The sequence below is a fragment of the Rhinolophus sinicus genome, linkage group LG11 (genome assembly GCF_036562045.2).
Source record: "Rhinolophus sinicus isolate RSC01 linkage group LG11, ASM3656204v1, whole genome shotgun sequence".
Classification (NCBI taxonomy): domain Eukaryota; kingdom Metazoa; phylum Chordata; class Mammalia; order Chiroptera; family Rhinolophidae; genus Rhinolophus; species Rhinolophus sinicus.
In genome coordinates, this window is record NC_133760.1 from 29,814,508 (window position 1) to 29,828,418 (window position 13,911).

Here is a 13,911-nt window from a genome sequence, read left to right on the forward strand (position 1 = left end):
TATAATTTTTTTTTTTTTTTCCCCTTTTCTTTTCTTCCCCCCACCCCCACCCCGCTCTCAGTTCCTGGCACAGAGCTCCTAAAGCCCTTGGAATTTCCTAAGTGATAGAAACAGTAGGAGCATCTCTTATTCTAATATTTGTCTTTGACCCTGTCCCTGACACAGGCCTCCTAAAATCCTTCTAAATTTCTAAGTGATAAGGACACTAGGAGCATCTTTTGCTCTAATGAGGTGACTTTTGGCAGGCTCCTGGATGGGGCTGGTCACCAGAAAGACCAGCCATAATTAGAAGCTTGGAACTCTCAGTCCCACCCCTCATATTCCAGAGAGGGGACAGAGGCTAGAGATGGAGTTAATAATTGAACATAACTATGTGAGGAAGCCTCCCTAAAGTCCCAAGAGTAGGGGGTTTGGGGTGCTTGCAGGTGGATGAACACCTCCACACTGGGGGATGATGCACCCAATTTCACGGGACAGAGCTTCTGTGCTCGGGACCCTCCCAGACTTCACCCCATGGATCTCTTTATCTGGCTGCTCATCTGTGTGCTTTACTATAAATTAAACCAGCAAACGTGTTTCCCTGAGTTCTGTGAGCTGCTCTAGCAAATTAATCTAGCCTGAGGAGGGGTTGTTGGTAGAAGCTCAGGCAATAGTCTGAGCTTGTGACTGGGCTCTAAAGTGGGGGTGGGAGGGGCAGTCTTGTGGGACTGCGCCCTTTTCTTGTGAATCTGATGCTATCCCTCGGCAGGGAGTGTCAGAACTGAGTAAAATTGGAGGACACCCAGCTATTGTTGCAGAGAATTGCTTGGTGTGGGGGGAAAAAAACATCCACACATTCGGTGAACAGAAGTGTCAGAAGTGATGTGTTTTGTGTGAGTAGTAAAGGAGACCAACAGGGGAAACACATAGTAGGGAAGAACTGGGGTTTTCCCCATATAGGTAGGGAGATCGCCATGTTTCCTTTGCACTCATATACTAGGGGGTTAACTTGTATAAAGCCCCTTATGATATACTGAGGATTTGGGACTGTGTTCTACACTCGAGGAGGGAATCACGGTAGGGCAGTCACTCATTGTTAGAAAGACAGGACTCCTGCACTTTAAAAGGCTAAAACACTGAGGGAAGGACTGTTGGGGAAAAGACAGTTGGGAGGCTTTTGCACTCGTCCAGGTGAGAGACGGGTCTGAAACAGGACTGGGGGAATGGAAGGGAAGAGGCAGTCAGGAAGGTGTGTGGAGGTTTAGCCACAGGACCTGCTGACTGACTGCATGTGCATGTGTGTGTGTGGGGGGGGCTGAGCGGACAGGGGGGCACTGCAGAAGGCCCCCCGTGTCTGGAGCCTAGGGGAGCTGCTCAATGGGGGCACCTTTACTCAAGGGTGAGTGAGGAGGTGTGCACTCAGGTTTGGAAACTCTGACCTGGAGAGGCCATTGGGCAGATCCCGATGGAAATAAGACACTCAGAGATACATGCTCACCTTTCTGTTTTGTGGGTAAGTCAGTTTAATACACATTCGTTGAGTCTCTACTACATGCCAAGAGAAGGACTTAGGTCTTGGCTATGCAGGGGTTTATGGTACAGAAAGTTCTCTAGTAAAAGCAGCCTTGGGTTTAATGGAAACATAACCCCAAAAGAGGACTTATTGGAGAAATTAAAGAAATTGCACGTAAATCTGCCAGATGAGTAAATTTTTTCCCCCCCAATTGTAATACTCTCCACTATTACAAGATCAAAGAAATAGACACACTTATGTATTTTGGAAGTGAACTGGCATAAGGCTTTGGAAAGTAATTTGAAAATATATATCAAGAGCCTTAAAAAGGATTATACTCTTTAAATCAGTAATTCCTTAGTCTATTCCAAAGGAAATAATCCCTAATTTTAAAAAAGCTTTCTATACAAAGATGTTCAACACTATGGTATTTGTGATAACAGTTTGGGAATTAGCTTAGATGCCCAGTTACATTGGAATGGCTCAGTAAATTATGACAAATCTGCTAGACGGAATACTAAACAGTCATTAAAAATGATGTTAGAAAGAAGTTTGTTACTTATATTAAATGGGAAAAATGATACTCAGTATCATCACAATTGCATACAATAAAGCCCAAAGCCTATGAGTAGAAGAACAATGACTAGAAGGAAATGCCACAATTTTAATAGTGGTTGATTTTAGGCATTAGAACCTGGTTTTTCCTTACTTGACCCGTTCTTTTGCATTTCCCAAATTTTCTATCCTAAGCGTTGAATGACCATTTATCAGGCAAATAAGCTCTCACTAGCAAATGCAGAATGAAGGCAGATGAGGACTTAGCGGACAGTCTTTGGAGTTGAAAGGAATCACAGAGGCTCAGAGACAACACTCACACTTGCTCTATGCCTGCGGGATGAATCTGTGGTGAAGGTGGTGCCTGGCTCTGCAGAGACATTTCGGGGACCAGGGTCTCTAAACAAATGGCCAGATGCTAATAAGACACCCCTTGAGTTGTTTCTTCCATTGTTATTTCCCCCTATTTACTGTCTGCTTTAGAAAAGGTTCCATCACCTAGCAAATGTACCCCCTGGGCACAGTCTTTCCTCAGGGACACTGACTGCTCCCCAGGACTCACAATTTCCTGGGGAATTATGTCTGTTCTCCCTTTTCTGCAGCAGCTCCTCAGACTCAGGGAGCCCAGAGCAGGTGGGGGAGGGGAGCAGGAAGGAGACGATTGCTCTGAGACACACCACAAGCCCATAAAGTCTGAAAGGTTAAGCAAAGACTGAGGCTTGAAGAGGGAAAATTCTCCATTCAACAATAATCTACCCCCTCCCTCACCTCTTCTCAAAATGGAAAGAAAGGGTGCAAGATGTAGGCACTTTAAAATATGCAAAATTAGGAGCTGGTGCAGACCTCATTAACACCCGCCTCCAACATCATTAAGATGTTTCCAAGAAAATTAATTGAAAGACTCATTAAAAATAAATTAAGAAAAATGTGTTGCAGAGCGCCCGCACTCAGCTCATAAATCACAGCTCAGAGCTCCGGCCCGCTGCTCCGGCAATTAACTCCAACCTATTTGTTTTATCCTGACTGTGAAAATTAGAAAGCAGACGTGGAGATTAGATTAGGGACGTCTGTCAAGCGGAACTTGAAGTGAATATTTTAGGATACAAAATGGAAACCAGGAAAACAAAGAAAGCAGAGATTTCATTCTCAGGAGCTTGTCTTTGAAAAGTGACAGGCAGATGAAGGGTGTTGGGAGAGCGCACGGAAGGAATACATACGCTCGGCTCCCGCTCAGCTCCGCTACCTCCAGAGGCAGGAAGGGCGGGGGAGAGAAAAGAACAGACGTTTCAACTATCCTGACCAGGAGGAATAGCACAATGCCTTCGCGTTATAAATATAAGGAGACCCACATCTCGGTCAAGATGGCACTGAGACATAAAAATAGGTGTTCCTGATAATACTGGCATTTATCATATTTCAGTGTTTAGACATATAGCCGTTTGGCCTAGTCACTCAAAACAGTGATTGGTCTCCTGCAATATGTTACGTATCAGTGATGACGACATGCACCTGTCCGTGACGTGAAATATGTCAGTCCTTTCTGTGTCTCTCTTAACCCAACGACACAATCAACAATTACTGAGTAGCAGGCACTTGGCTGGCCTTATTCATATACGTGATCTCATTTAACTTTCATATCGCCAAGGAAGAGAACCATTTTACAAGATGTGGAAACTGAGGCTCAAAGTAAATGGATACACGTGGGAGTTACATGGCTAGGAAATGGCAGACTTGGGATTGCAACCCTGGAGTGAGACCAGCCACACAGCTTCTTGTCATTCAAAAGTATATATCAGGTCACTGTACTTTCCAAACCTCAAACTAGAAACCCTTTTTTGCCCTTCCCTTCTTTCCTCCTTCCCTTTATTTTCTCCTTCCACAAATATTATTGCAAACCCACAATATGCCAGGCAGGGTACCGAGTCTGGGAGGTGTAACGGTGGTCTTACTGAGTTTGAAAAGACAAACACTGAATAAGTCACTGCAAACATGGCGCTGCTGTGAAGGACACACTGAGAACACTGTGCAAAGGGAAACAGTCTGCCTATCATTCGGGTCACTTACTGAATGCCTATTATGTATCTGCACTGAGGATCTGGACATTGGACTGCTGGCTCTCCTCCTCACTAGCTGTGAGATCTTGGGTCAGTGATTTAACCTCTCGGTTTCCACATCTGTAGAATGGGGACAATACTAGTACTTACCTCAGAGTTTTATTTTGAGGGTAAAATGAGAAAATCCATCAGAAGCCCTTAGCAAAGTGCCTGGCTCAGAGTAAGCACTGAGTAAATGTCACCAGTTATTATTTAGAGGTGACATTTAAGTTGGCTCTTAAAGGAGAGGCAGGAATTTAATCAGAGCTCCATTTCTGGGGACAGCTGCAGCCTTATGGGTGGTATTTAAAATTATTTGGATCTTTCAAATAAAAGAGGGAGTGGGTGATCTTGGATAATAAGAGGCAGCCCAGCCTGTCACAACACACAGCCTCACTGGGCCCAGCGTCTGCAGCACCGGGTTGCAGAATGAAGAGTGAAATGCAGCAGGGCACAGAATAGGTGACAGCTTTGCTTCCTTTCCTCCCAATCATCTCAAAGGCACAAGGGCAATACCCCCCAAGCACAAGGGAGAAAGGTTAAGGTTGAGGAGGGGTGTCTTGTCACAGAATTTTCACAACTCCTACCTTGCCTAGGAGAGAGTTATGGAACAGTACCATGTTTCTCCGAAAATAAGACCAGGTTTTATATTAAGTTTTACTGCAAAAGACGCATTAGGGCTTATGTTCAGGGGATGTCATCCTGAAAAATCATGTTAGGGCTTATTTTCCGGTTAGGTCTTATTTTCAGGGAAACACAGTTGTTAGTGGACCAGCATCAGTAGCTTTTGGAAATTCAGCGATAGTGCAGTGGATCACAGTTGATTTTTCATTTTGTTTTAACCTAGTTTTCAAAAGACTTGGTGTAATTCTTGACTCCAGGTCTGTGGGCCCATCCTTACTTGTAAGGCTGTAATAATCCAGAACATGGCCATATCCAAGCTGATCCTCAGCTGGATGGTCTGATATGGTCCTAACAGTTGTTTGCACTTGGTGTGCCTTGTGGACCAGTTACTAACTGGGCTATAAGGAGTTATTCAGTCTTTTGAATATCACCCTTGCCAATAAACAAGGCTGGACCAAGGCAAAGTTTGAAATATATAAAACTTGACAATAAAATACTTCCTACTTAGTAGGAAAACTACTAGCTAACATTAGAAATTACCTTTTTTAAAGTTTTCTATCTCTCCCTTAAAGCTTAGAAATCTGTTGAAGGACAAATACCCGGGAAGGGTAACATTGTAAGCTTTCTACACAGGGTGAATTTCATACCCTTTTGAGATGACAGATTTTGACAGTGGAAAGGAAGTAAGCCCACATGGCCCTGACAACAGGAGACGGGTACTGCACTGAGCACTCCGAAGCTGCAAAAAAAAAAAAAAAAAAAAGGCAACCTATTTCAAGAATTTGTCAAGGGCTGGGCTGATGAGCAGAATCATCTTCAATCTGTCCTCTCCTTGGGCAATGTCCAAATAGGTGCCATGATCTGTGAATTCTACATCATCCATATCTTCTGCATCCATCTCTCTTTTCCACCCCCCGCTTTGCCTGAGTTTGGCTCTCTCTTGTCTGGGCTCTTGCAAAAGCCTCCTACTGAATTTCCTCTCCTCCAGTCTCACCTCCTTTACTCTACTGGCAGACTTATTGTCCTATAGCATAGATAGAATCATGTCATTCCACTGTCCAAAGCATTGGATCTCTACAGAATAAAGTCCAAGCTTCTTAACTTGGCCACCTGGAATCTGGCCACAAGTGATCTTTTCAGGCACATCTCTCACTACTTCCTCTTTTTCTAATTATACATTTTTGACGTTTGTCAGACTACTTACTATTTCCAAAGCACACCCTTTATGTTTCCCATGCCTTTTACTCTCCCTTTACCTTTATCACACCTGCCTCAATTCATCTCTAACAATTTTAACCTCTTCTTCAAGGCCCAATCCAAACACTCACATCTGTAAAGCTTTATGATTTCCCTTTCCCCAACCTGAGAGAGAATTTACTTTTAGAATGCCTGCCAATACTTATTGAATGATTGAATAAACTTTCTAATAGCAATTATCACAATGTCTGCTACAACTCAACTGGTTGCAATATGTGCATCGGTCTGTCACCTGCCTAGATAACAAGTTCCCTTAAAGATATGAACCATATCTTGTTTGTGTCTCCCACAGAACCTAAAACTGGCACATAGTAAGGGCTCTTTAAATTGTGTTATACTTTACTTACAGTGAAATTTAAGTGCTTTGACATATTATTTCAATTGTTCTCGGTTACTTATATAAATAAACAGTTTTGCTCTTGATAATGGAGAATTAATGGCACAGGTAGACTAATTTACTTGGGAGACACAATGGCAGAGCTGAGACCATCTCCCCAACTCCTGGTCCAGTGCTCTTTGAGCTATTGTAATTTATCCACATATCAACATTCCACAGAGAACTAGAGCACTTTACAGTAGCTATTTATTTAACTACCTAGAAAAAATAGCCTACTGGAGAAGCCATGTCTGAGTGAGATAAACCACGTCCCTTTCCTCGTGCCTCAGATGATGTATAGATGGGGAAACCAGTGCCGATCATGCATGAAACACATAGTTTTCACTTCCTTTCGGAGCTCAAGCTTACCACTTTGGGTCACTCTTTCATCTTAGGACAGTAGGGAATTTAAGAAGTTGATAACCCCTCACAAAATCCTAGAAGCTCTTACTTAGACATAATCCTCTTCATATAGCCCATAAATGCTAGGTGAGTAGCCACATTTCAAGAAATAAGGCCTGGCTGCAGATGAACAAATCTCTACATTTTGTTCTTTTACTTGAGGGCCACACACACACACACACACACACACACACCCAACCCTCTCGGCAACCGAGTAGCCAGTGTTTCTAAGCCAACCAATAATGCCTCTCTGAGGTGCCCCACCCAATTTCTTCCTGTCAGTGTTGTATTTCCACTGAACAGATTCATCCCCAGAAGGAGACGATGCCCTATGTTATGGAATCCCTGCTCTCTGTCAAACTACATATTTTTATGCTTTATTATCCAACTGGGCTGTCCCAGGCTTTGTGAGCAGTGTCTGAATATTCCTCTGGGAATTCATTGGTTACAAGGTTATTCTGGGCTGTGGCTATCTTTTGATATCTCATTGGTATTTTCTAGTGTTTCCTGTGATAATATTAGAGCAATAATTAGAGCAATTAGTATGGCCAGTGGCTTTGGGCTGATTTATTCTCTTAAGCTCATATGCAGGTAGGAAAAATTTAATTGCCCTGGTTCTGTCAGGGTCCAAATGATGCCTAGGTTTCCACTGCTTAGTCAAGCATCTCTGGGGTCAATTTTCATTAAAATGACCCTGACACTAATGACAAGTGACTGTTTCTGCCCCCCATTTGCAATTTTATAATAATGTCCTTTTGTTTGCTTCTCACTGAAGTATACGAGACATTGCCGAAAGCCTCCATTTGTCCCTGTTACATATCATGTTTAATTTAAATTTCAGAATTGTTTCTTTAAAGAACCTTGTCTCTCTTTTAGAATACAAAATATTTGAGGACAGAAACTGTGTTTTCTATAACCAATTCAGTAGGTAGTTGAAATGATAAAACAAATAAACAAGCAAACAAATAATTTCACATCGGAACTAAATATATTCTGGGAATTCACAAAGAAGCATTTGGGGTTGAATCTAGCTACAACATATTGTGAGAGACCTTTTGTGATTTCCTTACACCTTGATTAATATCAGCAAAAATAGGGATAACAATGCTCACCTCAAAAGGTTTTAGTGAAGATGAGATGAGGAAAATTTTTTGTGAAAGTATCGCATGATGCTCACATGCTGAATGCATCTGAGTATATTTTCGCTGTCTCAGATATCCAAGATCCAATCAAAGAACCCACCTAAATGCCCATGAAAATGTAGCTAAAGCAAAAATAATTTAATATATTTCTTTTATGCCCCTTGCTTGATTTCATTTGTACTTAAACAACAACAACGATAAAATTTCGTGTTTTTAGGATTTGTAAAGACTATTTAGGTTAACTTCCTCACTTCTGAGGCAAGGAAACTGAAACCCAGAGACTTCACCTTCAAGGTTATGACTAGTAATTAGCACAGACCGATTTCCCTTACATTCTGTACACATGATAGTTTGCACCGTTGTTCTGAAAGATGTGTTAAAGAACTGATCCTTCCTTCTGAGTCTGAGGTGAGAATGACTGATGACAGCAATTCACCTTGAACACACACACACACACACACACACACGTGTATATGTATACATATATAAAATATTTTGTTATGCTTCTCATGAGTAAGGGAAAATATGATCATTCTAGAAAATTTGGAAGAAAAGTGTAAAAATTAAAATTGCCTACAGTTCTATTATTACTCAGTGGTAAATATTTTTAATATTGTGGTATGTTTAATAAAATTGGAATGATTATATTTTTTATACTTGAGTTTTTTTATTTGACATTGTTCTACAAACATTTTCCCCATATCATTAAATAATCTTTGACAATACAATTTCAAAGGGTTGCATAACATTCCTCCCTGTGGTTTCATCGTAGCTCAGGCGGCAGGATGGCATGCCCCTACCTTAAGGGTCAGATTTGGGATGGAATTCTAGCCCCACCTGTTAATACCATGTTTCCCTGAAAATAAGACTGGGTTTTATATTATTTTTTGCTCCAAAAGATGCATTAGGGTGTATTTTCAGGGGATGGCTTACTTTTTCATGTACAACAATCTACATTTATTCAAATACGGTCATGTCATCTTCTTCTGGAACATCATCATAACGTACTAAATGCGTCCGTCTGGCTGACGATCTTAACTGGGGCTTATTTTCGGGGTAGGTCTTATTTTTGGGGAAACACGGTAGCTGGGTGATGCAAAACCAGCTGCTTACCCTCATTAAGCCTCCCTCAATTCTCACATCTACAAAATATTGATAATACCTCATGTGGTTTCTATCAAGGTTAAATGATGTAGAGTATATATGTACTTAGCATTGTGCTCCCGCACAGTAAGCATTCAATAAATGGAAGCTATTTGTTATTGCTATTACCTTCTCACACTCTTATTATTGGGCATTTAGGTTGTTTCTAGTTATAAATAAATACCAGGTAAAGAATCTTCCCATAGCCACCAGTATAATCTACCTGAAATGTGTATCTGTTGTGGTCACTCCTTGCATAAAGATCTCCCATAGCTCCACCAAAGGTTTTCAAACTTTCTTTTTAGCAGAAGAACCCTTCTTTTAAATATCTTAAGTCAAACTTCCCCAGGAACGTGGGTCGTGTCAGGGCTGGGTTCAGAGTCTGAATCAATTCCCAGCCGCACCCTACCTCCCTATTGACAAAGATTCCTAACGCTTCTCTGAGAAACACAGGGGCTACTCTGAACACAACGGGAGAAACTCTGACCTACAGAGTAAAAGTGAAGCCCCAGGACACGGTGTGACGTCTCCAAAATGTCTATTCCTGAAAGATCATGATGTGTTTTCTTTTCTTACCACTTTGCTTATGTTATTGCTTCTGTCCAAAATGTTCTTACCTCCCTTCCTCCCAAGGCTAACACCCATAACCAACTCAGCCTGCACATCACTTCTTTCAGGAAGTGATGCTCCTGAGATCTTCCCAATTCCCACGCTATCCAGTCAACTTCTCTGTCTTCATAGGTACCATATCCCCCTGATGGTCCAGACTAGGAGATCTCAGAGGGCAGAGACTGTTTCTTACTGACCAGTATATTCCCAGTTCCCAGCATAAGTTCTGCTCACTAAAAATATTTGTTAAATAAATAAACTTATGGATACATTTCGGGTACCTCTCTATTTCCTTAGCATCGTTTTATAGAAGCAGGGTTACTGGGGGGAAAAGGACGGACATTTCTAGGCCTCTTGATGCACTCTTGGTAAGATTTATTGCAAAAAATGGTTAGACATTCATTTGAAACAGAACTGTCTCTCCTGTGCCCCCAGTGTTTGCTATTTGTGTTTGGCTTCAGCTTTCATAGAATCCCATAATGCCCATGTATAAACTATTAGGGAAACAGATTACCTAATTTTATCACATGGAAAATAAAGAAACCATAACTATTAAAAATCTTAAATTTTAAGGGTAAGGTGAATTAATCGAAATCTCTCTAAGACATTTTAAAATATTACACATCTCTATGTTCTCATTTAGTTTTACGGTTTTAATTACTTATTCATCCATGACTTAAAAAAATCCAAATCTGTCAGCCAGAATTTTCTCCTGAGTTTTAGATTCATATGCAATTGCCTGGATGTCACATTGGTAAACTTGGTGTGCTCAAAGCTGAATCCATCATCCCTTCTGTCCCCATATTTCTCCAAACTTGTTCTTTCTCCTTTCTTCCTACCTCATCACCACCTACTTAGTTACCCCAAGCCCAAAATTTGGGAGTCATCTTCAACTTTTCCTCATTCTTACCCTCCACACCTAATCAGTCACCAAATCCTGTTGCTCTAATGCCTAAATATTTGTCACACTTACCCTTCTCCATCACCACTGTCACTGTCCTGGATTAGCCCCTTGTTATTTCTTGCCTAGATTACTGCAGAACCTCCTCAGCGGTCTCGATTCCGGTCTTGCGCTCTCCATTCCATCACTCACATTCCTGTCATGAACATATAATCAATCTGAATGAAAAGTAGCTGTAAATGGCAATAGATATCAATGTCTTCAAATCATGTTCTTTTAAAAATATGATGTCATAGGTTAAGACATAATCAGTTAAACATAGTTCTCCTGGAGACAGGTTGACTGCTCAGCGGAAGAATCAAATGAAGTATAACAATGAACGATATATCAGTTCACTTGAAATAATACTCATGGAGAACCGACATTTATTGGATTGTGCAGAGATGACGGGGAGGTTAGTAACGCTGGAAGGGCACGGTGGACTAAGACGCACTCCAGCATCGTGAGGGCCACGTGGCCTTTGTCAATGCAGCAGGGAAAGGAACATTTACTAAAGCTCATCACGGCTTGATAATTCTACGAGCCAAAGTGACAACCAACAGGAACTAACTTTTCTACCCCCGTAAATGATAAACACATTGTTAAGGTGGCCAGAAGGGTACTTCACCAGCTTCATGACCACAACGAACTCTCATATACCAAGGGCTTTAAACAAGGGTGCAATCAGTGCCTCAAGCCTTTAACACACCTTCTCCCTGCAGGTTAAAGAGGGGAAAACGATCTAAGTTTAGCATGTTTGGAAAATGGCGGTGAGTATAAAATGGAATGAAGTTTGGAGACTGGAATAAAGCAAATAAGACTATCAAAGAAGTTGAGATGAGATATGGTATTAATCAGTGTTTCCCAAACAATCTATGGTAAAGAGCAGTTAAAAAAAAATCCATATCATTATGGACAAATATTTGTATAAAACACAATAAAATGCTAGAAAAATAAAATGTAAAAGAAATACAAAATACTAGGCCCATTTTTTATGGCGAGAATACCCAGACATAAAAGCACTCTCAAGCTGCTAAAAACTTTTCTAAATGCTCATTCTTAATTTTTGTATTTATCTTATCACAAACCAGTAATAGTTTATAGACCAGCACTGGCCCATGGGTCACACTGAGTAGCACCATTTATTTAAGATAAATTGCAAAGACTTTTCTCACAAAGATATACTTTTGGGAAGATATTCATCTGTTAATTAATGTTCATATATCTTTCAAAGATTGAAACATTTTGGCTGTTTGGGTCTTGGAAAACTTCTGTCTCTGGTCAGGTCAAGTTGAGAGCATCTCTATGAGAAAATACCTATCAAACCAGTGAGATTCATGTCAAACTCTAGAGAAACAATAACTGTGTAGATTAAAAACTCTCATCAGAGAATATATAAGCTGTGACTATGATGTTGACTGTATTGTTTAGTGATGGATTTTTCAGTCAACCAGCCAGTAAGAATGTCCCTCCATCCCACCCAGATCTCAATCAATTATCACAATGTCTGATTTGATAGGCTGATAGTCACAGTGATAGAAACACGAGTGATAGACCAGGTTCCTTTAGCCTGTATTGAACAATAAATATCCATCAAGTATGAGCTATATGCAGGCTTCTTGCTGTCTTTATTCTAAATATAAGTGCAGCTGTCTCTCTCTGAAAAGGCATGTGTAGTCAATACTGAAACAGCAGATGGAAGATGCCAACTCTCAGATCCAGTATTGTTTTAGGTTAGAAGGCTAAGAAATATTGATAAAGCAGGGGTAGTGAAAAGAAAGGATTTTATTTGTTACCTTTAAAACCTTGTTCACAGATAAACTGTTCTCATGCTGTGCCTTGAAACCTCATTATAAGACATATTTAATGTGATTCTCATGGGCTGTTTCTCATTACAGCCAATGGTGAAATGATGGTTAGTGGTAACTTTGGAAATAAGGAAATTGATATAATGCATGGAGAGAATATGTATTAATTTATGTATCAACCTGTAATTTGAGGGACTGACATGCACAGTCTGGAAGAGAGAGACTTCAGGGAGATAGTCTTCAAGCAGGTGAAAAAGAGAAGTCCTATGGAAATGGGAATTCAGGATGCATTGAACATGTCTTAAGAGTTGGGGATGCAAAGTTAATAAAATGCTGTCTTTCTTTTCATGGTGTGGTGTCAGAGGTAGACATGTATACAAAGAATTACAAAATGGTGGGAGACGTGCAGAAATAGGAATTTGAACAAGATACAGCTATTGTACAGAAGACAGTGATTAACTCCATCAGGTAGACTGGTTGTAAAAAAAGAAAAAAGATACAAAGCAATTTATACTGGCAAAATGACTCCCAAAGTGTTAAGGGGAATCATTTCTGGAAGTTGTTAAAGGGAAACCTAAGGTCTAATTCCCCTTAAGTCAAGTATGTCCATAAACCTTTTATTTGTAAGGATATAGATTAAAAATTCTTTGTTAGGATAACCACCCTCCACCAAAAATTATACATACACCTACTAACACCCCATCCCTGAACTGAGACCACTCAGCAAAACTCTTATTGAAGTAGAAACATTTTGTGAGCACTGGGGATAGGGGAATCCACGAAAGGGCAAACAATAATGAATGAAAAGAATGAGTGCCACTTGTCTTACGTGTTCAGGAGTTTGTTTCCAAGTGTTTTATGTTTTTCATATTATTATAAATGGGACTTTTTTTCTTAACTTCAGTTTTGGATTTTTCATTGCTAGTGTATAGCAATACCATCGATTTTTGTATATTGATCTTGTGTCCTGCAACACTGTCGAACTTGTTTACTAGTTGCAATAGTTGCCTTTTTTTTTTTGGAATGCTTTGGATTTTCAATATACAAGATCACATCATCTGAAGGCAAAGTTAGTTTTACTTTTTCCATTCCAATGTAGATGTCTTTTATTTCTTTTTCTTGCCTAATTGCCCTGGCTACACCTCAATTACAATGTTGAATATAAGTGGTGAGTGTGGACATCTCATCTAGTTCCTGATCTTACGGGAAAAGCATTTAGTCTTTTACCACTAAGTATGTTATTAGCTTTGGGGTTTTGCATTATAGATAGCCCTTTTCAGATTGAGGAGTTTTCCTTTTAGCCCTAGTTTATTAAGTGTTGTTTTGTTTGTTTGTTTTTTAATTACAAAAGGGTGTTGGATTTTGTCAAAGGCCTTTTCTGTTATGTCGCTGATTTTGAATTTAAAAATTGCATTGCTTAAGTCTGGCTTTTCCAGGAAGGCAGATCATGTACCTAATTAGCTTGTGGAT

General features: G+C 40.3%; 1 protein-coding gene across 1 annotated transcript in view; it reads right to left on the minus strand.

The window, feature by feature from the left end:
• The window catches only part of PMFBP1 (polyamine modulated factor 1 binding protein 1), a 119,004-nt gene that overhangs the window by 90,454 nt on the left and 14,639 nt on the right, over positions 1–13,911 (minus strand). The window contains exon 2 of the mRNA XM_074316013.1: positions 10,667–10,790. The gene's annotated coding sequence lies outside the window, so the exon portion shown is untranslated. The remainder of the gene's footprint in view (positions 1–10,666; positions 10,791–13,911) is intronic.